The sequence below is a fragment of the Nerophis ophidion genome, linkage group LG05 (assembly GCF_033978795.1).
Source record: "Nerophis ophidion isolate RoL-2023_Sa linkage group LG05, RoL_Noph_v1.0, whole genome shotgun sequence".
Taxonomy (NCBI): domain Eukaryota; kingdom Metazoa; phylum Chordata; class Actinopteri; order Syngnathiformes; family Syngnathidae; genus Nerophis; species Nerophis ophidion.
Genome location: NC_084615.1, coordinates 54,356,320 through 54,381,351, shown reverse-complemented (window position 1 = coordinate 54,381,351; position 25,032 = coordinate 54,356,320). Strand labels below are relative to the sequence as shown.

Sequence of the window (25,032 nt, the reverse complement as noted above, 5' to 3'; positions counted from 1 at the left end):
TATTAGTGACTCCTAGAGCCCCAAAAAAGTCTGCGGGCTATAGAGCGTTTTCCGTTCGGGCTCCAGTACTCTGGAATGCCCTCCCGGTAACAGTTCGAGATGCTACCTCAGTAGAAGCATTTAAGTCTCACCTTAAAACTCATCTGTATACTCTAGCCTTTAAATAGACCTCCTTTTTAGACCAGTTGATCTGCCGCTTCTTTTCTTTTTTCTCCTATGTCCCCCCCTCCCTTCTGGAGGGGGTCCGGTCTGATGACCATGGATGAAGTACTGGCTGTCCAGAGTCGAGACCCAGGATGGACCGCTCGTCGGGACCCAGGATGGACCGCTCGCCTGTGTATCGGTTGGGGACATCTCTACACTGCTGATCCGACTCCGCTTGGGATGGTTTCCTGTGGACGGGACTCTCGCTGCTGTCTTGGATCCGCTTCGAACTGAACTCTCGCGGCTGTGTTGGAGCCACTATGGATTGAACTTTCACAGTATCATGTTAGACCCGCTCGACATCCATTGCTTTCGGTCCCCTAGAGGGGGGGGTTGCCCACATCTGAGGTCCTCTCCAAGGTTTTGCTTGGTGTGAGTTTTCCTTGCCCTTTTGTAGGTTCTTCCGAGGATGTCGTAGTCGTAATGATTTGTGCAGTCCTTTGAGACATTTGTGATTTGGGGCTATGTATATAAACATTGATTGATTGATTGATTGATTGATTGATCAACGTAGTGGAACAATCATGGAAAATTCATAGCCATAGTTTGCTATTATTGTCACGAATCATAACTCTTCATTTGACATTTTTAATCACATAATTTCAACTTTTTATCTCATAATGTTGACTTTATCTCATCATTTGAATTTATCATATAATTACATTTTTTTAAAGATACAAATTAACCAATCTTTGTTTCATAATTTTGGCTAGTTATTCACATACCATATTTTTCGAACTATAAGGCACACTTTAAATCCTTTAATTATTGAAACCTGAGTGGAGGTGTTTGGATATTTTTTTAAGGGCCTTATAGGCAGAATGGACCAACTCCGATATGCTCCATTGTAAGCAGACTTTTGATCGCAATTATTTACTATTTAGAATTCATAAAAAAAGATAAACATTTGTGTTCTTGTTGTCCATAAGGATTCTGTATGATAGGCACAATTCCCAAAAGATTTCAGTTTCTTCTTAAGCTCTTAAACACCAATAAATAATTGTTTCATAACATTGAAGATTTTGAGATGGCATGATTAGGTCTGTATTTCTATTGTCACAAAATAATATTGTGTTGTTTTAGTTAATGTTTACCAACCCAGGGAATAAATCCCTGGGCAGAGGACGATTTTGAGGGCAAAACCCAAAGGATTTAAAAAAGTAGTACTGTAGATAGTGTTTTTTTTTTTCTTTAGTTATTGTGTACTACTTGACTTGGTTTTGTTTAAATAATTGTATTGGATAAGATACAATAAGGAAGAAACCTAAATATTGTGTTGATTTTGTTACACTGTCAATAGCACTCACTATAATTACATTGAAACATTTACAGTTATTATATGTGATTGTATTGGTATCAGTCAATCCAACTCATGGATGATCGTAATCAGCAGAATAAAACCCTGATCGGGACATTATTGAATAAATTGTTTAATATCCATCCATCCATCCATCTTCTTCCGCTTATCCGAGGTCGGGTCGCGGGGGCAGCAGCCTAAGCAGGGAAGCCCAGACTTCCCTCTCCCCAGCCACTTCTTCCAGCTCCTCCTGGGGGATCCCGAGGCGTTCCAAGGCCAACCGAGAAAATTAGTCTTTCCAACGTGTCCTGGTCCTTCCCCTCGGCTTCCTACCGGTCGGACGTGCCCGAAACACCTCCCTAGGGAGACGTTCGGGTGCCATCCTGACCAGATGCCCGAACCACCTCATCTGGCTCCTCTCGATGTGGAGGAGCAGCGGCTTTACTTTGAGTTCCTCCCGGATGACAGAGCTTCTCACCCTATCTCTAAGGGAGAGCTCCGCCACCCCGCGGAGGAAAATCAACTTGGCCTCTGGTACTCGTGATCTTGTCCTTTTGGTCATAACCCAAAACTCATGACCATAAGTGAGGAAGGGAACACAGATCGACCGGTAAATTGAGAGCTTTGCCTTCTGGCTCAGCTCCTTCTTCACCACAACGGATCGATACAGCGTCCGCATTACTGAAGACGCCACACAGATCCTGTCGATATCAAGATCCACTTTTCCCTTACTCGTGAACAAGACTCCGAGGTACTTGGACTCCTCCATGTGGGGCAAGATCTCTTCCCCAACCCGGAGATGGCACTCCAGCCTTTTCTGGGCGAGAACAATGGTCTCGGACTTGGAGGTGCTGAGTCTCATCCCAGTCGCTTCACACTTGGCTGCCAACCGATTCAGTGTTTTGTTTAATAGTTCAATATAAATGTTATAAATTTAGAAATACAATATTGTTTTTAGTAATGTTTGCTTCTTTGCATCGAAAATCATTTTTACGAATCACCTTAGCCCTGCTCTCTTTGGTTTTAAGCCTAAAAATTGAGTGTGCATCCTCATTTTCTGACAAAGCTAATGAAGTGTGCTCCTATGTCAGGCAGGTTAAAGTGAGCGACCGAGAAGAATCACAAAGTGCTTAACTAACAATGTGACCCCGGTCTGTTGGCCATAAGGTTTTCGAAGCAGTGAAAGTAGTCGCCTGTCAAGGGATGGCGCACCTGCTAGGCCAGCATCTGTTTCTCAGACAAAATGCACACACACACCGTTTTGCTACACTAAAAGCGACACAGCGTGCCCCTCTTCTCTAACCTCCAGCATCTGCCCTTTCTTGTCCACAGTGGTGAAGTCTATGGCCTGAAGTTCTGCAACAGATGGCAGCTGATTCTGAAACTGACCTCTTGACGTGCCTCCTGTGTACTCGTTTACCCTCCAGACACCTTTGCATATATTAGCGTACAATTACCTGACATTACCGCAGTCACTATTTCAGTACATACATTCAAGTATATACAGTGGGGCAAAAAAGTATTTAGTCAGCCACCAATTGTGCAAGTTCTCCCACTTAAAATGATGACAGAGGTCTGTAATTTTCATCATAGGTACACTTCAACTGTGAGAGACAGAATGTGAAAAAAAAAAATCCAGGAATTCACATCGTAGGAATTTTAAATAATTTATTTGTAAATTATGGTGAAAAATAAGTATTTGGTCAACCATTCAAAGCTCTCACTGATGGAAGGAGGTTTTGGCTCAAAATCTCATGATACATGTCCCCATTCATTTTTTCCTTAACACGGATCAATCGTCCTGCCACCTTAGCATAAAAACAGCCCATAAGCATAATGTTTCCACCCCCATGCTTCACAGTAGGTATGGTTTTCTTGGCATGCAACTCAGTATTCTTCTTCCTCCAAACATGACGAGTTGAGTTTATACCAAAATGGATACATGGATGATACAGCAGAGGATTGGGAGAATGTCATGTGGTCAGATGAAACCAAAATATAACTTTTTGGTATACAGGTGTGGTGTACGTGCGCTACACTTTTGGCTGCCCACTGCTCCTCAAGAGAGAATGGGTCAAATGCAGTGACAACATTTCCCCGTACATACATTGTTCATGTGACAATAAAGATCCTTTTCTTTATATACCGAGGAGGGCGCTCGTTTTCCAATTTGTTTTAAGCATTATATTTCGCCCTTGTATGGCTTTGAGTACGTAAAAAGGCTGTAAAACGTACAATTTGATATCAATTCTCGGGTGACAATTTGATTCAGAACCAATTGTCATTTCAAACTGATTCACCCAATACATCATTGGATACAAAATTATGATAAAACCTTTTCAAAACAGGTTTCAGGTTAGAAAACCTTATTTTGAATTCCAACGCAGATGCACAGTGAGTAAGCACAGTGATAGTCTGAAATACGTCTTATTCAGAACTTGAGTTTTGAAAAAAAAAAAAAAATCTGAATAAAGTAAAACACTGAAAATTATTTGGAGAAAAATTGAATCGTGAAAGTTATGAATCAATTCAGATTAGTATTGATTTGGGTTGTACGGTATACCGGTACTAGTATAGTACCGCGATACTAATGAATCATATTCAGTAATATACCACCTCTGAAAAGTACTGGTCGCGCACACACCCGCGCCCCTGGCGTCGTCATACTTGTTATTGCTGGCTTACGAGCAGAGGAGCATGTTCTGCATAGCACAATCACAGAGTACTTACAAGCAGACAGTGTGTAGACAGAAAAGGAAGAACGGATGCATTTTGGCTTAAAAGCTGACAATATAGGTGAAGTTATAACACTGAAAGGCACTCAGAAAGAGATGCTTTAAGACATGGCTTGCTAGTGAGCAGCTAAGGTCTAGCTGCAGTCTGCAGTGTTTTAGCTACTTCTAAATCACTAATCGTCGCTTCCATGGCGACAAATATAGTACGTTTCTCACAAGTATCATCCCTGCAGGACTAGGAATAGCTAAACATGCTTCACTTGATGAAGCATGATTTCCATTGTTAAGTTGTGGCCAGAGTCATACATAGAGATTAGGGCTGGCCGACATATCGATATACTCGATATATTGCGGTTTGTCTCTGTGCAATATAGAAAATGACTATATTGTGAAATTCAAGTATACGTTCTCACCCAGTTGCTTTTAACTGCTGGCATTACACTACAGGCTCTTCCCACTCCTTCTTGTGCACCTTCTTACATACGTCACATATGTAAATGCCCTCGCGGAGCAGAGTGGTAGCAGCATGGTAACTTTAGCTGTGGTACGAGTGGTAATACGAGAGAAAGGAGCTGCGAATCTGGTAACAAATGAAGGAAGAATTAATTCCCAAGAAAAACAGCAGGGGGTCCATCGTCTGGCGGTGGTTTGGCTTCAAGTGGGAATATGTCTAACAGTCAACCGTAATTTCTCAAGTGTAGGGCAAAAGCATTGTTACAAAAAGTAGCATTACTGCTAATATGTAGCATCATTTGAAAGTCACCTGCTAGAGAATGAAGAGTGCTTACTACGCATGTCAACATCTCCATTCAGTACCACACCAACAAAATGCCGAGGCAACCATTTCCACATCAACACCGAATGAAAAAAAATAGTCAACAATATAAGGAGATAACGTCCGCAGTAACCTACCACATAGCAATTTGATTTCCTATTATGCAGCTCATTTTTATTTGACAGTTATTGAAATATCTTGTGTGACATCTTGCACAAAAGTGCACTTTATTTGTGTTAAACTATTGTAGTGGTGTTCTGTACAAAATGTGCACTTTAATTTAGTGTTGTTTTGATATGTCATCTTAGTGCCATCATGCACAAAAGATCACTCATTACTTGTTTTAAAATGTCTTTCAGTTTTGGAAATGAAATGAATGTTTGTGCCACTGCTTAATAACTGTTTAATAAATACAGTTTTGGTAAATGGACTTAGTTTTGATTTCCTTCTCTGCATGAAAGTTTAAAATGAGCATATTTTAATGCAGTATGAACAAAAATGTTTTAATGTAGACACATAGAATCATCATACTGCTGTGATTATATGCATCAAGTGTTCATTCAAGCCTAAGGCAAAATATCAAGATATATATCGTGTAATGTAACATGGCCTAAAAATATCGATATTAAAAAAGGTCATATCGCCCAGTCCTAATAGAGAGTGTTTGGTCAACTAAATGAGAGGCGCCATGTTTAGTACACAGGACGTGTGCGGATGTGTCTGGAGGCATGCAATTGAGTCGTTCTGACAAAATAAACCAAAATAATGAGGCTAAATAGTTCTGAATATACTCTAGCTAGCTCAAAATTGTTTAATAAAACATATTTTTATTTCTTCAAAGTAGTACAAATAATATTTATTTTGGGGCAATTTTGCAGCTGCTTTTGAGGCACTGCACTGCTACTTTCATGCAGTGTTTGGTGACCAGCGGCTCTGTAATACACTCCCACCTGCGAAATGTACATCAGAAAAAAACCTAATGACCAAAAATAAACTTGTGGACGGCTACAAAAAGCACCTTATTGCAGTGACACTTGCCAAGGGACATATAACCGAATCTTAACATTGCTGTTTGTATACTTTTGACCCAGCAGATTTGGTCATATTTTCAGTAGAAACATATTAAATTCAACACACAACCAAACTTAATGAATGTTTTTTGTTACCAAAAAATATGTGCTCCAATCACTCTATCACAAAAAATAAGAGTTGTTGAAAGTATTGGAAACTCAAGACCTCAACGACATTATGTTCTTTTCAAGTGTATGTAAACTTTTGATCGTGACTGTATTCCTAGCATACACATACAAACATAAAATGAGTATATTGATCTTTCCATCATATTGCTGCATGTTAGTTATTGTAGTATACTAGTAATACCTAATGAGGTATTCTTGTATATGGTTAGTTATAAAGTAACACATATTAAGGGACACACAATGGAGCCACTTCCTGACAAAATAGTGGTAAGTCATGGTGGTTAGTCATGGTGTGAGGTATTTGAGAGCGGCAAAACATCAATATAAGCCAGCGCAGGAACTGATACCATGAAAACCAGAGTTAGATGGGACACCGACAACCCAACCCCCCTTTAAAAAATGATATCAGTCCTTGGGGAGAAGGAGAAGACATTTTGCAAAGAGCCCGAGGTGGCAGGATGTCTCCGTTTTCCTGCTTGTGGTCATGAGGGAATAGTAATTATTTGCTTCAAACAATATCACTGTAAAATAAATCTAAAATGGTGAATCTGAAAATGGACTTTTAAGAGAAATGTAACAGTGAAACCTGGAGAGGCCTGATTGGGAAGAAAGGCCGCCCGGATCTGAACCCGAGTGGTATTTTGTTATTTGACTTTTGTGCTCGACTTTTGTCCATAACAAACACCATGTTCAAACATAAGGGTGTCCATATGTGCACTTGGCACCAGGACACCCCAGGCCGCAGTTCCATGATCAACTTTGTAGTTGTGTCATCGGATTTGCGGCCTCATGTTTTGGACGCTCGGGTGAAGAGAGGGGCGGAGCTTTCTACCGATCACCACCTGGTGGTGAGTTAGCTGCGATGTTGGGGGAGGATGCCGGACAGACCTGGCAGGTCCAAACGCATTGTGAGGGTCTGCTGGGAACGTCTGGCAGAGTCTCCTGTCAGAGAAGGTTTAAATTCCCACCTCCGAAAGAACTTTGAATATGTCACGAGGAAGGTGCTGGACATTGAGTCCGAGTGGACCATGTTCCGCACCTCTATTGTCGAGGCGGCTGATTGGAGCTGTGGCCGCAAGGTAGCTGGTGAATGTCGGGGCGGTAATCTTAAAACTCGTTGTTGGACACCAGCAGTAAGGGATGCCGTCAAACTGAAAAAGGAGTCCTATCGGGTTATTTTGGCTCATAGGACTCCAGAGGCAGTGGACAGGTACCGACAGGCCAAGCGGTGTGCAGCTTCAGCGGTCGCAGAGGCAAAAACTCGGACATGGGAGGAGTTCGGGGAAGCCATGGAAAACGACTTCCGGACGGCTTCGAAGCGATTCTGGACCACCATCCGACGCCTCAGGAAGGGGAAGCAGTACACTGTCAACACCGTGTATGATGCGGATGGTGTTCTTCTGACCTCAACTACGGATGTTATGGATCGGTGGAAGGAATACTTCGAAGAGCTCCTCAATCACACCAACAATTCTTCCTATGAGGAAGCAGTGGCTGGGGAATCTGTGGTGGGCTCTCCTATTTCTGGGGCTGAGGTTGCTGAGGTAGTTGTAAAGCTCCTTGGTGGTAAGGCCCCAGGGGTGGATGAGGTCCGCCCGTAGTTCCTTAAGGCTCTGGATGCTGTGTGGCTGTCTTGGTTGACAAGACTCTGCAGCATCGCGTGGACATTAGGGGCGGTGCCTCTGGATTGGCAGACCGGGGGAGTGGTCCTCTCTTTGAGAAGGGGGACCAGAGGGTGTGTTCCAACTATCGTGGGATCACACTCCTCAGCCTTCCCGGTAAGGTTTATTCAGGTGTACTGTAGAGGAGGCTACGCCAGATAGTTGGACCTCGGATTCAGGAGGAACAGTGTTGTTTTCGTCCTGGTCGTGGAACTGTGGACCAGCTCTATACTCCCGGCAGGGTTCTTGAGGGTGCATGGGAGTTTGCCCAACCAGTCTACATGTGCTTTGTGGACTTGGAGAAGGCATTTGACTGTGTCCCTCGGGAAGTCCTGTGGGGAGTGCTCAGAGAGTATGGGGTATTGGACTGTCAGATTGTGGCAGTTCGATCCCTGTATGGTCAGTGTCGGAGCTTGGTCCACATTGCCGGCAGTAAGTCGGACACTTTTCCAGTGAGGGTTGTACTCCACCAAGGCTGTCCTTTGTCACCGATTCTGTTCATAACCTTTATAGACACAATTTATAGGCGCAGTCAAGGCGATTAGGGGTTCCGGTTCGGTGGCTGTGAGATTAGGTCTCTGCTTTTTGCAGATGATGTGGTCTTGATGACTTCATCTGACAGGGATCTTCAGTTCTCACTGGATCTGTTTGCAGCCGAGTGTGAAGCGACCGGAATGAGAATCAGCACCTCCAAGTCTGAGTCCATGGTTCTCGCCCGGAAAAGGGTGGAGTGCCATTTCCAGGTTGGAAAGGAGACCCTGCCCCAAGTGGAGGAGTTCAAGTACCTAGGAGTCTTGTTCAAGAGTGAGGGAAGAGTGGATCGTGAGATCGACAGGCAGATCGGTGCGGCATCTTCAGTAATGCGGACGTTGTACCGATCCGTTGTGGTGAAGAAGGAGCTCAGCCGGAAGGCAAAGCTCTCAATTTACCGGTCGATCTACATTCCCATCCTCACCTATGGTCATGAGCTTTGGGTTATGACCGAAAGGATAAGATCACGGGTACAAGCGGCCGAGATGAGTTTCCTCCGCGGGGTGGCGGGGCTCTCCCTTAGAGATAGGGACATACATACACATGCACATATACGTACAGTACATACTCTGGACAGAAACAAGGCACACATTTAAATATTAACCTATTTTACTATAACAATCTGTAAGGTTAATATACTCTGTTCCTCCTTCTCTCCCCTTTATCTGCTTGCTTTTGTAATTCAAGTATTCATTCCATTTATGTATGGTTGCATTTGAAGCAAATGTAACGTTGATAGTAGAGGTAATTATTATTACCATTTGTTATCGATAGTGTTATTTCTATTGGTATTTATATTGCTCCATTTTTGTGCAATAATGTTCATTGTCATTCCTGTGTTATTACCAGTGTTGGGTTAGTTACTGAAAACCAGTAACTAGTTACAGTCACTAGTTACTTTATTTCAAAAGTAACTCAGTTACCATAAGCATTCCATTCAGTTGTAAATAAATGGCACATTCTGTGACTACAGCGTTTCTTACTCCTGTTATTTGTTGGAGGCTAAATTGCAGAGTCTTTTAGGGATGGTTGAAAAGAAGGTGTCCTATGTGGGGGATAGGTGGTGACCACCTCCTCTGTTCAGGAATGGTTTTTCAACGCTTACATAGAAGGCTTCCCTCACTCCTATTTTGTAACATCAGTCCTCACTGTCCAGAATCTGTACGTTTTTGTTCTTGGAGGAGAGCTATTTCTACCTGAGGTGCAGGTAGACAGCTGAGTTTTCCCGACTATGCTGTGCCATGCGTCGGCTTAGTGGTTGTTTTCTTTCCACCACAGATTCCCCAGCCACTGCTTCCTCATAGGAAGACGTGTTGGTGTGATTGAGGAGCTCTTCGAATCAGTGCATTCATCATTACACTGGATAGCATACACCAGATTGTTTTGTGGGTGTGGGGTGTCCGGTCTTTAGGATGTCTCTGTTTCAGGGTTTTGCCTGGTTTGAAGTGTACAGGGAGAATGTGTTGGTTAAAACACAACTTTCCTGGATGAATAATAACATTCATGGACAAATCTGCTTCATTGACTGTTTATTTGTTATAATGTTTTATAATATTCGCTGATGTTGTCCGTTTGTCTTATCTTGTGCCTGCAATTTACCCCTCTGTCTTTTTTATTTGTTCTTCTTTGTGTCCCCTACTGCTCCTGTCCAGCTGTGCCAAACAATAATGATATCAATTTAATAAAGTCAAATACAAACAAAGCAACAAGAGAAATATACCACACATCTCTTTTGGAAAGCAATTTTGTACAGCAGATATGGGCATCTACATCAACAATATGATTTGATTAAGTGGCTGGACAGGACATGTTAAAAAAATAAATGTACAACTTTCAGAGTGTATGAAACAAAGTAAACATTTGTACTGTACTCTGAAAGTAACTAATATAACAATTATTATCTTATTAGTGAGTTCAGTGTGGTGTTAAAAGACACAAATATAATCATGGTTGAGGTGTGATGAGACCATTAATAAAGGAAACCACATGTGATATTTGATAATAATTAGCTGACATTTTTGAATGAAAGAGAATGCTGTTCTAAATGTGTCCACTAGATGTCGCAATAGCAATTATTTGTATCTTTGTAGAATATGCTACATATGTAAAAAAATACAAAAAAAACACATGTTTATTTTTAGCAAACTACCTAAATAATATCCTGTAATTTGATTTTGATATTATTTTTTATCTTGATACATTAAAAAATAACACCAATGTTGAAGTGATGAACATTATCGCATATTTTTTTCAGAAAGTATAAATAACGACAAATAAAGATAGAATACTATGAACAACAACATGTACGTGTAAAAAAAACCACCACCATTATGATTTGTACATTTTCAAAATGTGCTTGTTCTGTTTTTAAACAAAGAAAATAATATGAAGTTGTCTTTATTTTTAAGTTATTGTGCCGTGATTTTACCAGTCCGGCCGACTTGGGAGTACATTTTTCTCCATGTGGCCCCCGATCTAAAATTTGTTTGACACCCTTGAATTAGTCTAACCCAATCCATAGTTTACTCTGATTATTTCTCCTTAGTGTTTAGTAAAATGACAATACATCTACATAAATGTTTAGATTGATTTTTTTTTTGCTTTAATTAATTAATTAGATCACATTATTTGCGCTGAAAATGTTTTGCTGTCATGGCATAAACCTATTTTCAGCAGCATTTTTTTCCTTTTTTTTTCGGTTTTAGTATTACATATTGTCTTTCCAGGCCACCACTTCTAATGTCCAAGCACTTCACTTCTGTTTTCACCGCCACTGTGTGCGTTCACTTTGGTGTTTGCCCACCAGTTCTATCTACTTGGAATTTTCTCCTGTTTCAAGTCACGTGCTTTCTTGGCGGCGTCGGCATTGCGTTTAGAGAGGTTTTCATTCATGTACACATTTGTACTCTGTTTCAGCAGAGCTGTTTTGGGATTTTCTGTTGGCGAGCTTCAGGATTATGACAGGCCTCCAGCCCTCCATTCAGTAGGATGCACGCATTGATGCTGTTAATATACACATTGATTTCTTTAATTGCAGAAAGTTCAAGCAGGGTCCTTCACATTTCGTTCTTCTCTGTTGTCATTGGCTCTAGCCTAGGATTGAGGCACAAAAGCAGAAATTTCTTTTTGTGATATCATTATGTTGTGTAGACTGAAATGTTTTCCAAATTAGTGTTATCTTGTAGCAACTGTTGGCGCAATGCTTCAATCTCCTCTTTTAGGACTTTCACCTGATTTTTCCCTGCTCTTGTGTCCTATTGCAAAACCCCCATATCTTGTCTCACAGCTGGTGTATCCTCTCTGAGAATCTTCATTTCCTCCCTAAACTTCTTTATATCATCAAGAAATGCCCTTCTCAAGTTGTCATGCTGTTATTTTAGTTGTTCTATCTTCAATTGTAAAGTCCTACTATCTGATCCTACTGTTGCCTACAACAATAAATTAGTTTAGTTATTCTATAGTACCCTTTCTTCTTTTCATATTGTCCACTAAGTCAATTCACAGATCATCTGTTTCTCAAAATTCAATCTGTAAACCTGAAGGTTTCGGGGTGGAAGTTTTGCTTTGAGGGCATCTATACATTGTTGTTAGGCAGCCAACTGGAAGCCAATAACGTTGTTCGTTTTGACGGATAGCGGCGGCACTTCTAACTTGTTTATTAATTCAACAAATATCGGACCTTGCTTCAGTCAGTGTTGTGCCAGATGGTATTGAAGATCTCTTTGTGTGATCACAAAACGGTTTGATCGTTGTACAGCTTTGGGTTATTAGGCATCCGCTTTCAGCTAGCTAGCATCTTGGTTAGTTAGCCCCCAGCTAGCAGCTCCTTCCGTTCACTTCCTATAGCGAAACTGTGCCTCTCGCCGGGCTGTGTTCGAATTGAATATGTCAGCAGGCGATCCTGCAGTTGTGACAGCAATAAGTGGTCAGAAAAGCTACAATTTTAGTCAAAACTCTGATAACGAGTTTTGCTGTTTACAATTGTAGCATAAATGCCTAGATGGCGCTAACTTGCAAAGTGTTTTAAGCATTATATATTCCGCCCATTTAAGACTTTCCGCGCTTTAGTCAGACGTGTTTGTGCAATAGTTTTGTTTGTTATGAGCTGCCGAATGCAATTTGGCTAGCTATTGCTAGCTATCAGTGAATGTCTATCCTATCATGATAGATAGATAGATACTTTGTTATTCCTTCAGGAGAGTTCCCTCAGGAAAAATAAAATTCCAGCAGCAGTATAAAGAATTGAGATTGAAATAATGTCCCTATAAAACTGGTAGAACCACTAATGATAACACAAGCTAGCCAGAAGTGGTATTGTTATATTTTTTGGTTTAAAAATGTAATTTAATGCAAGTTGTAAACAGTTCCTTTAATGCCAAACACATTAAAAAACGTTCAAACCAAACCCCTTACAAATGACTTATTTTACCTAAAATAATCAGCTTGTTGCTGAGTTCAGTAGGTTTAATACAGTATTTACCCTGTATACCTGTCAGGTATGTGTAGTGCTGGAGTTTAAAGTGTCCAACTGTTTCTGAGCCTGATGGTGCGTGTGACAGCGGACATGTTGGAGTGTTGGAGATAAAAGTGAGTTTTTGTAGGTGATGTTGCTTTGGCGTGGTCGACAGAAGCCAGTTGTGAAATAAACCACCTTCTCATCATCATTAACGTCACAATAGATGCTAGATTACAGCCCGTCTCTTAAAACTAATGAGGCAGATTTTTCATTCCGGCCAAATACTTGGTGCTGCTGCTGTAGTTGAGATTTCACGATTATGGACGATTATGGATATTATCAATGTTTCAATATGTTCTAATCAACTTTTATCATCACGTGTCACATCGTGATGCATCTAAGAATGGATGTATCGGCACACCCACTTATAATGAGTACACTACCACTTCATACTTCTGGGTTGCAGCCATGTAATTTAGAGGCAATTCACAACACTTAAGCTCTTTGCACGAGGGGAGGAGGCACACATTCAATATGGCAACCGTTTAGTTACCACCAGATGCACAGGTTCAGAAAAAAAATATACAAGCCAAATAGCAAAAATTTGCTGAACGTGATATAATGCTGTGGAGGTATTCGCATGCTAAGTGCTTGAGACCGTGTCAACTGCAACCAGATATGTTTCAGTCCTACCCTGCAATGACAATCCTTGTTAATCCCCCATTAAAGTGAAGCAAAGGATACTTTTCATACTTTTTGACCTCCGTAGTTCAGATTTTACTGTCAGGGGTCACGATCGGTCCAACAGTTGGGGCACTGGCATTGTGCGTCATATGAATATTCAGTGTACATTTTACTAAAGAAACTCTCGAAAAATCATGTTCTGGTTTAGAATTGCTCAGTGAAAATAAAAGTTGTCAGATCACAATTTATTTTCACCACCTGTTTTTCTGCATAATAGCTGAAAGTGATAAATGTTTCCAGTATGAGTCATGAACTAAACTCTGAGTACTTTCCTTGATTAAACCGTTCTACCAGCTTTATAACATGATCAGCTTATATGAATAGATCTACTCACTGTGAGATCCATTGTACCTCTTTAAAGAAGTCAAATTACTAAATCCGACTGCTCTATTAATTGTACACCAGGTTGTTCTTACCTTGTTTCTGTCCTCCTGTCTCTTCCTGGCGTCTCCCATTCCATATGCTGCCTTGTACAACAGAACAGGCAAATCAATATGTCCAAGACGATTAATGCGCTGGCGGCGGCAATGTACTTATAAAAAGCTTTCACGGCCCACTGAAGGATGAAATCACCCTCTGAGTTCTGGGATCACAAAGAGCTAAAATCTAAAAATGGAAGCATGGGTGACTCTACCAGTCTAAAAATGTAAATAAGTCGAGACATGCAACATCTCTGATTGGGTCACTGGAGACTCCAACAATTATGTCATGTAAAATATTCAAAACTATTTAAACAAGATTAAAGCGGCTAAAGAAAGTGTGGGATTTAGAGCGTCCAGTACTCTGGAATGCTCTCCCAGTAACAGGTAGAGATGCTACCTCAGTAGAAGCATTTAAGTCCCATCTTAAAAACTAATTTGTATACGCTAGCCTTTGATTAGACCCCCCCTTTTACAGCAGTTGATCGGCCGTCTTTTTTAAGCTCTGTCCCCCTCTCCTGCGTGGAGAGGTTAACAGGTGACCACAGATGAAACGCTAGCTGTTCAAAGTCGGCACCCGGGGTGGACGTCTCTGCGCTGCTGACTTGTCCCCACTCAAGATGGTCCCCTGCCGGCCCCACTATGGACTGGAATCTCACACTATTAGGTAGATCCACTAAACGTCCATTGGGTTTCTTGCCCTGATGTGGGATCTGAGCCTAGGATGTCGTTGTGGCTTTTGCAGCCTTTTGAGAAACTTGTGATTAAGGGCTATATAAATAAACTGTCATTGATTGATTTATTTTACTGAGTTTGGTATTGGATCTACAATACAAATCAGAGAAACAAAGCATCAAAAGCATGAGGAACCATGTGGCTGACACGGCAGCCCCAATCTGTATTAAATCTGGGTTAGTGAGCACTTCTTCTTCGTCAAGACATTTCATCCCACCTCACAAGTGTGGCATATCAAGATGCTAATGAAGCAGCATGAGTATTGCACAAGTGTGCCTTAGGCTGCACACAATACAAGGCAACTCTGAAATGTGCAGTTTTGCTTCGTTGGGGTTCTGGGGGGGTTAGACAAGCAGTCAGTATTTGGTGTGACCACCATTTGCCTCAAGCAGTGCAACCAATCTCCTTAGCATAGAGTTGATCTGGTTGTTGATTGTGGTCCGTGGAATTTTAGTGCACTCCTTTTCAATGGCTGGGCCAAGTTGCTGGATATTGGCAGGAACTGGGACACGCTGTCGTATAAGCCGAACCACAGCATCCCAAACATGCTGAATGGGTGACATGTCCGGTGAGTATGCTTGCCATGCAAAAACTGGCATGTTTTCAGGATTGTGTACATATCCTTGCAACACGGTCCCGTGCATTGTCATGCTGTACCATGAGGTGACGTTTTGGATGAAAAATGACTCATAATCGTCTCGGACAAAAGAAGAGTGGAACCAAGCGTCGTTTCATGTTGTTCTCGTCATTTCCGGGTCTAAATTGGCTGTCAAAGTGAAACAAGATGTCAAATTATATCCTCATCCTTTTACGATCAAGGTGAGAGGCATGATTTATGATTGTCATTAGACTTCCACAAGCAAAGGAAGTGAGGAAGCATCTTACCACTAGACCAGGGTTTCCCACACTTTTTCTGCAGGCGAGCTACTTTTCAATTGACCAAATCGAGGGGATATACCTCATTCATATATATCATTTATATTTATTTATTTATGAAAGAGACGTTTTTGTTAACAAGTTAAATGTGTTTAATGATAATAATGGCATGTGTAACACATATAGATGTCTTTCTTTCACAAAGACAATAATGTAAGTTGGTGTATTTCCTGATTGTGATGACTTGCATTGATTGGAATCAGACAGTAGTGATGATATGCCCACATTTTCGAATGGAGGAGAAAAAAAGTCCTCCTTTCTGTACAATACCAGATGATTATACTTGAATATTAACCAAGTATTAGTGATATTGTTGTTGTAAGCGTTAGCAGACGAGCTATAGCAGCACTATGATCACAAGCATGTGGGTCTACGTTTACATCATCTAGTGCCCATTACGTCGATCGCGAGCTACTGGTCGACTGCGGGGGGTGTGTGAGTCGATCTCCAGCCAGGAGATCGACGTAATGGGCACTAGATGATGTAAACATAGACCCACATGCTTGTGATCATAGTGCTGCTATAGCTTGTCTGCTAGCGCTTACAACAACAATATCACTAATACTTGGTTAATATTCAAGTCACGAAATGTAAATAGAGTATTGTTGGGGCTTTGTGGATGTTTTTTTTATTGGGTTTTAAAGGCGGAATTATTGGCTCCACTGTGAACTGATATTTATTTTCACTTAATTACGAGTTAAAATGCATCAAAAAAAAAACTGTCGTCAATGTCTTTCATAAGGATTGTGAATTTTAGGCAAAAGTCCCGAAAAAGTGCAGGTCCCCTTTAAGCAAGGTGTGTTATTATGCCACGCACACGCAGCACTATGATGGCTACTATAGATCTGTCAGCAGATGCTATCTTTTTTCAGACTGTTAAGAATTCTCCATGTTATTTACGTTTCAAATACTTTATTTTGAAGTATTTCTTGACAGTGTCACTTCCGCTTCCTTCCTGTAGGTGTCACTTCCGCTTCCCGTTTGACGTGTGTTAATATGTGCTGACTTGTTTCTCTGTTATGTTTAATCGGTGCTCTAGTCCTCGACGATGTGAGTATGTTAATTATTATATAAGAATCATTTAGTTTATTAATAGACATCACTGTGTTTGTGTAACATTTACTGGTGTTTTATTAATATTATTAGTGCTGTGTTGTCAGAATGCTACGAGCTAACATCTCCCTGTTTAGGATAGCATTGATGCTACTAATGTGGCTAGTTCATGTGCCATTGTGAAAATGCAATATATTATGTCTCTAGTACTTTACTTAGAGCATATCTATAGGCATAATATATATAAATATTGTTGTTTAGATAAATTATATAAATGTTGATGGGTGTTTGTTTGTGGTTTACAGATACTAGCTGCACCTAATATAACCCAATATGCACCATTAAAGTTGGAAGAGTCCAAATGATGACCGTGTGTTCTCTGACCGGAACCCCAACGTGGTCAATATCCAAAAAACCCAGTCGCAAAGTTTAATACTCAACACAGACGAACTTCAAGGATTACTATTTTACTTAAATTCTTCACTTGTTTAGTGAATGCATATTGGCCTGTGGATTACTGGATCGCTAGGACCATTGATAAAGCACGGTAGCAGCTGGGGTGATCTGTAAAGCGCGTTCACTTTGAAATTGACACTCTTATTCAGACTTCTTTAGGATGAAAATTTGTTGTGTTCCAAATGTTTGTGTGTTGTTGCTTCATTAATTGTGATTATTCCATGCTGATTGTCAGATCCTAACCGTATATTTTTTGTGTGTACAAACGGCACCTGAAGTGATGTGACAGCGTGTCATAATTACAACGGTTATTCGGACAAAAAAATATAGTTGTTTCATTTGTCCAGAATCTTAATGGACCGACCCGATTACTGTAGGAACCAGTGTTGTGCCAAAAAATTGATTCTGTTGCGATCCGTTACTCGGATCTTCACATATTGTTTATTGTTCCATTGTCTCATTCTCCATCTGACCAGCTTACTTCATGTTTAGTCAGTCACCTTGGTTACACATTGATTTCACCTGCTCCTCGTTTTCTACACACACCTGGTTCTCCTTGATTACTCCCTATATAAGCCTTCCTCTTTTCTTTGTTCAGTCTGGGTTCATATTTTGCCTTTGAGCAACAGTATCGACTGACTTCACGTACGTATATTCTCGCTAGCTTTTCACGCTAAGCCTTTGTTTTATTCCAGCTCTCACGCTGATGAATTGTTTTTCCTTTTTTGTGTGCCTTTGTGCCAGTCTTTGTTTTTCTGTTTTCTATTCCTAGCTTTTATGCTAGCGCCCTTGGTTTATTTTATCTGTTAGCGCTAGTATTTTTGTTCGTAGCCTGCTTTTGTTAAGTTTAATAAATCATTTAAACTTACCATTGCTGTGTTCTTGTCGACGCATCCACAGAGGGACAAACCCGGCATTACTATGCCAATCAGTCATTACAGATTCGCTGCTAATTCCCACCATGGGAGCACGCACCGCTTGCTAAACCTGCACTGCTGGGACTTTGTCTTTCCACAAAGTGTGAGAGAAACACCTTATACCCATGATTACTGTAAATGCATGTGTTTAAAATGATTTAAGCCCTTTTGGTGTCCAAAAAATTACAGAGATTGCCTTTTTCTATTATATGAATACCATTTTAAAGGACTATTGATGTGATGTTGATGTGCTAAAATGTTTTTTCTTGTTTAGAAGCAACACACTATATTGTTATTGTACATACACATAATAAATATGTATAAAATGTAACTGTATTTATTAAATAGAAATTGTCATCAAATGTATTCTTGCCTGACAAAAAGTCCTTCAACGTAATATTTCGATACTGACACATAATAATAATAATAATAAAAATGGATTAGATTTATATCACGCTTTTCTATTATTAGATACTCAAAGCGCTCACAGAGAAGTGGGAACCCATCATTCATTCACACCTTGTGGTGGTAAGCTACATCTGTTGCCACAGCTGCCCTGGGGTAGACTGACGGAAGCGTGGCTAACAGTTTGTGCCGACGGCCCCTCCGACCACCACCAATCATTCATTCATAATTAATTCCCCGGTGTGAGCGGCACCGGGGGCAAGGGTGAAGTGTCCTGCCCAGGGACACAACGGCAGCAATTTGGATGTCAATAGGTGGGGAGCGAACCTGCAACCCTCAGGTTTCTGGCACGGCCGCTTTACCCACTACGCCTTGCCGCCCCTATCACATGTGTGCATAATTTAGCAGAATACACTTCTGAACAATACACATTTTAAAATAAAGAACATCCCGTACTGTTTACTTCAACAAGTAAACAGTACGGGATCTACTTTACTTTTATCCTTTATAAAGCTGAAAACTAGCCAAAAATGTTAATGTTTTGATATTTATACATGTCTGTAATTTCATGTGAAAAACACTATACTGTTCTTGTTTTATGTGCAATTAATACAGTTATTGTATTTGTAAAATACTGCACACACATTGTGTTGTAGGCCGAATTGTTGTATTCTGAATACAACTGCAAAACTTTCAAATTAAACCACATTCTTTGCTGCAGATTTTCTCACTGTCTTCGTTATACTACTGATTCCACTTTACAGTTTATACTTTGTGACATTGCCTTACTTTGAGGAACTCTAGTAGAAAACTAACTTAACTATTGTGTATCAAGTTTTATCAAAGGCCTTTTAAAAAGTATTTCAAAGTGTGTTAGGAGAGAAATTGTATTGTCCAAACACGAATAGACACAATCACCAAGCAGGAAGTATCCTGGGGGAGGATACTGTCCAGCCAGATAAAATGGACTGTTCTTCAAAATGCCAGTGTCATGGAGTAACCCACAAAAATGTCCAGGAACCGTCCCTTAAAGTCACAAATGGCCTGCATGTTGATCGAGTAAAAGCCCTTGTAGTTCAGGTATCCGGTCTGTGAATTTGGGGTGCTTTTATCCAAACGTGGCAGCCATTGATTGCACCCACAAGGTTGTTGAAGACAGGGTGTCCTGCAAGCAAGCCAATGTCTTGTCCAAATGCATTCAGATCTTCTGCACGTGGGAAGTGGATCACTTTCTTTAGCTTGTTCACTGTGTGACGTGCCACTTTATGGATAATCTGTAAACAGTAGATTTGGGCACACTGAAGACAGAAGACACAACATGCAGGGTAGGAAAGTCCATGAGCAAGCCAACCTCCAGTTGACTGCCCAAGTCTTCATCTTATTTGTCTCTATGTAGAAGCATCTGCACACCCAGCATCGCTCTCCTACTCAGGCGGAACTCTTGCCTCAGTTCAGCCTCTATATTGAACAACAAACGCAAGACAGGGACGTTGTAGTTCAACCTGCAGTAAGCCACAGGATGGTCACTGGTAAACAAAGAGGTTGATTGGTTTTAATTACCTTGAATTTGTTACAAAATAAAAAACAGTTGGTCCAAATACATCAATTTCATGATACATGCACATGTGCCGACGTTTTTTTTTGGGTTGTTGTGGTGGTGCACTGGAATGTGTTATATTGAAAACTGTGCATTATATATAATATATATAAATATTTGAAACAGATGTTATTATACTATGCAGCTCAATACACCACCACAATCGTATCTCTTATTGCCTTTCTGACAATGTCAAAAAAAAAAAAACACAAGGGCTTAGTTTATTGAATAAAAAACATTTTACAGCTAACGTTAGCAAGCCAACGTTGGCTGGACTGAGACTGTGACTGATTACTCATACGACGTGCCTTTTCAAAAGGATTGAGGTTAGATAACACACTCAGGATCTCCAAAGTTTAAGACAATTTCAGGTGAAGTGAGAGTCTGCATAAAATATTACACATTAGTTTCAAATATTAACCAGTTAGCTATGCTATCTAATGGAGCACCCTGGAACTTGAGTTGGATGTAAAATCTCAAGTTGTATTATAATGCATAAATAGAATAATACTTATTCTATTTTTGTTAAATGCATTATGCAATGTTTTTCATTTTTCATATTCATCGTCATGTATAATAAGTTATGAGTATTGAAAAGGGGAGCTGTGTCATTTCCTAGGTTATCTGTGTTTTGCGCAGACTCCAGAAGACAACAGGAAGTTAAACAGGGAGCGGGAAAAAGAGAGAAATCGGAAAATGCCTGGAATATGAACCGTGGGCTTCTTGAATAAATATTGCACTGAAGAGACGACGTTTAGTCATTTTAAGGGTGCAACACTCACATTAGACTAAAGTACTGACTAACAGGTTGAAAATGCAAAAACAATGACGTTACATACCCCCAAAAAATCCCCAAAAGACAACAGTTGTCAATGTCTAGTTCTTTGTGTATTCATCAACCGACATGATGAACAATAAAAAACTGAGCGCAAGTGTTAACTCCATTGATGTTGGGTTTGTTGTTCTTCTTCTTTGTTCTCTTTTTCTACACCTCCTTTTACTTTTCTGGCCTGTTGCAGCCATAAGAAGGTACGTACATACTACCACCAAGTGTACCGGTGGGTTGGTTATTTGTTAGGACGTATGTGCAAAGGTAACTACGTCGTCGCTTACGTTCCCGAACGTAAATTATCAGGTGAGGGTTATTGGTAGTGAGTGAGTGGTGTATTGAGATTGGGCCTTGCTGTGTACCCCATGCTGACCTCCACCGGAAGTGGTAGGGTTTAAAAAGGTTAAGTGTAATATTGCATTCATTGCTTTGCATATAATGGCAGCACGGTGAGAGAGGGGTTAGTGCGTCTGCCTCACAATACAAAGGTCCTGAGTAGTCGTGAGTTCAATCTCGGGCTCGGGATCTTTCTGTGAGGAGTTTGCATGTTCTCCCCGTGACTGCGTGGGTTCCCTCCGGGTACTCCGGCTCCCTCCCACCTCCAAAGACATGCACCTGGGGATAGGTTGATTGGCAAAACTAAATTGGCCCTAGTGTGTGAATGTGAGTGTGAATGTTGTCTGTCTATCTGTATTGGCCCTGCGGTGAGGTGGCGACTTGTCCTGGGTGTACCCCGCCTTCCGCCCGATTGTAGCTGAGATAGGCTCCAGGCTCTAGAAAATGGATGGATGGATGGATTTAGATTTTCTGGACAGGTGCCATGTTGTACATGCCAGAATAGGCCAGCTCATTCTAAACGCATGCATGTGGTGAGAGACTAGATTAAAATAAAAAATGAAATCAACAAATGTTCTGAACACTAAGAAAATCAGCGTAATTATATTTAACATCAGGAAGCACAAAACTGGCTCAGCCCCCTCACTATATCCACAACAAGCAGGTGGACAGAGTCCACACTTAAAGGTTCCCTGTAATCTTTATCTTTACTGACATCTTCTGATTAGAGAATGTCACTCATATCATAAAGAAGGCTCAGCAGCGCCTCCACTTTCTGAGAGTGCTCAGGAAGCACAACTTCAATTCCAACCTGCTGATGACGTTCGTCTGTTTATCCACTGAGAGCCTGCTGCCCCACTGCATCACAGTCTGGTACGGCAGCTGCACGGTGACAGACAGGGAGAGGCTGTAAAGACAGCCCAAAAGATCATCGGCTGCCCTCTTCCCTCCCTGATGGACATTTACACCTATCTCTCCCTTGGCAAAGCCAAAGCAACAGCAATGACAGCTCCCTACTCAGCTCTGACCTGTCAAACCTGCTGCCCCAAGGGAGGCACTACAGGTGCATTAAGACAAACAAACTCAAGTGCAGTTTTCTCCCACCCAGAACTGTTGTATGCAGTGACTTTTCATAGATTATGCAACTAATTAAAACCATCAATGCGCAATATTCCATGTGTTTAATATATTTATATGTTCATATTTAATACTCCTTTTCACCATATTTATCTCAGGTTAGCTTCATGCACCTTACTTCCTTTTATATTGCATATATTTCTCATTTTTTGCATATTTTCTTAAAACCGTATTTTTTCTTTTCTTTGCACTGATATTGGTGATGCTCTAATTTCATTGTGCTGACGTATAATTACAATAAATGTACTCTATTTTATTGTATTTTTTTAAGAAAATTCTGGAGAGTAATCTGGTGTTAGAAAGAAAGCTCGGCTCAATTACATTGTGATATAGTGATTAAAATATAATCTACATAACAGGACTGTGTGACTTTTGTAATCTTACACAGAAAAATTGCAGTGAGGATGAGAAAAACACATTTGTAAACTACAGTGGGGCAAAAAAGTATTTAGTCAGCCACCGATTGTGCAAGTTTTCCCACTTAAAATGATGACAGAGGTCGGTAATTTTCATCATAGGTACACTTTAACTGTGAGAGACAGAATGTGAAAAAAAAAATCCAGGAATCCACATTGTAGGAATTCTGAAGAATTTATTTGTAAATTATGGTGGAAAATAAGTATTTGGTCAACCATTCAAAGCTCTCACTGATGGAAGGAGGTTTTGGCTCAAAATCTCACGATAAATGTCCCCATTCATTTTTTCCTTAACACGGACCAATCGTCCTGTCCCCTTAGCAGAAAAACAGCCCCAAAGCATGATTTTTCCACCCCCATGCTTCACAGTAGGTCTGGTGTTCTTGGGATGCAACTCAGTATTCTTCTTCCTCCAAACACGATGAGTTGAGTTTATACCAAAATGGATACATGGATGATACAACAGAGGATTGGGAGAATGTCATGTGGTCAGATGAAACCAAAATAGTATACCTATGATGAAAATTACAGACTTCTGTCATCATTTTAAGTGGGACAACTTGCACAATCGGTGGCTGACTAAATACTTTTTTGCCCCACTGTACATCGCACATACTGTATAAGTATGACAAATAAATGCATACAAATATTGCGTGCTTTTGTTACGTACGACGGGGGAAGGAGACGACACAACGGCAGGTTTATTGAACCTCATGATGATGTGTTGGGGTGTGTATGCTAGTCTAAGTAAATGGTGCAATAAGATGTGCAGAATTAACAATGTAAATGGGGACGGTGTGGCGCAGTTGTGAGAGTGGCCGTGCCAGCAACCTGAGGGGTTCCTGGTTTAATCCCCAGCTTCTACCAACGGAGTCATGTCCGTTGTGTCATTGAGCAAGACACCCCACCCCTGCTCGTGGTTAGCGCCTTGCATGGCAGCTCCCACCATCAGTGTGCAAATGTGTGTGTGAATATGGTAATAGTGTCAAAGTGTTTAGAGTACCTTGCAGGTAGAAAAGAGATATACAAGTATAACCCATTTACCATCTAAATGTTACCAGAATGTGTTGTACTAAAGGCGAGAAGGCAGTCCGTGGGCTGGAGAGAAGCAATAAGGTCCGTGTCCAAACAGGGGTCGGGGATTGAGGGAGGCAGTACGGAATCCAGAGGAAAGTCGAGGCACACCGCTCGATCACGGGAAACAGGGGAAGCACTGCAGGGAATACAAAGGACATAATTTACGGTAACAAGGAAGGCACAGAGAGAGAGCAAGTACGCAGGAGTGAAGCCAGAGACGGGATGCTTACTACCAGGAGTGATTTCCGGGAGAGGCACCAAAATCCGGAAACCTCCCGAAATAATCGAGGGGGGGTCGGCGACTATGCAGCTGAGCCAGATCAGAGTGATCAAAGAGCCACATGTGGCTCCAGACCCGCAAGTGTCCGACCTCTGCATTATGCAAAGGAGGAAATTATGTCATCTAGCGACTTTTAAGACAGCCAATAGCTATTTTCCTTGGTGAGGAGTTAGCAACACTGGTTGAACTCAACGTCAACAGCTTCTACGTCAGCACCCGAGCCGCATTTGAGTTTGTAGTACACAACACAATGCCATTAGACACCAATCTGTACTGACTGAAAAACACAAACAATCATATTACAGTAAAGTATTAGCCTATATTTCATGTTTGGTTTGTACACAGCTTGCCAGGCAGTGTATGTACTTTAATTTTAATAACATGCATGATGTGCTGCGTGCATCATGATCAATATTATCGTGACTCACTCAATGGACAGCTGTTCCTTTGGTCTAGCAATCCATTTATCATTTATGTATGCATAACTTGGCTCCAAGCTTTACATTTACGGTGTCAAAGTCACACCGACCTCACTCTCTCGGCTTCCGTCTGCTCCAACTTTTCACTCTCTTTTTGTGCTTGCTTCTATAAGCAGCAGTTCCTTCTGTGTTTATTCAGGTTCAAAAAGATAAGGTTGTGTATCTTTATTCGTCCAAAAATAGTCGTCTTTATTGTCTGTTACCAACTGCCAGGATTAGAACACACAGGCGTTTGTTGCCGGAAGTCGTAAGTGCGCTGCGATGGAAACAGAAATCGGAAGAAATCTTCAAATGATCAAAATATGGTAAATATTGTATATGTTACATATTGTTATGAACATGCCTATTACTACATTAT

At 40.9% G+C, this 25,032-nt stretch overlaps 2 long non-coding RNA genes across 2 annotated transcripts in view; both read left to right on the top strand.

Annotated features, from left to right (window-relative positions):
* Nucleotides 1-25,032, top strand: part of LOC133552386 (uncharacterized) — a 69,211-nt gene that overhangs the window by 3,721 nt on the left and 40,458 nt on the right. The gene's annotated exons all lie outside the window — the stretch shown is intronic.
* LOC133552385 (uncharacterized) lies at nucleotides 16,672-17,108 on the top strand. The gene is made up of 2 exons (XR_009806695.1): nucleotides 16,672-16,742; nucleotides 17,051-17,108. It is a non-coding gene; the product is annotated as an uncharacterized LOC133552385 (long non-coding RNA).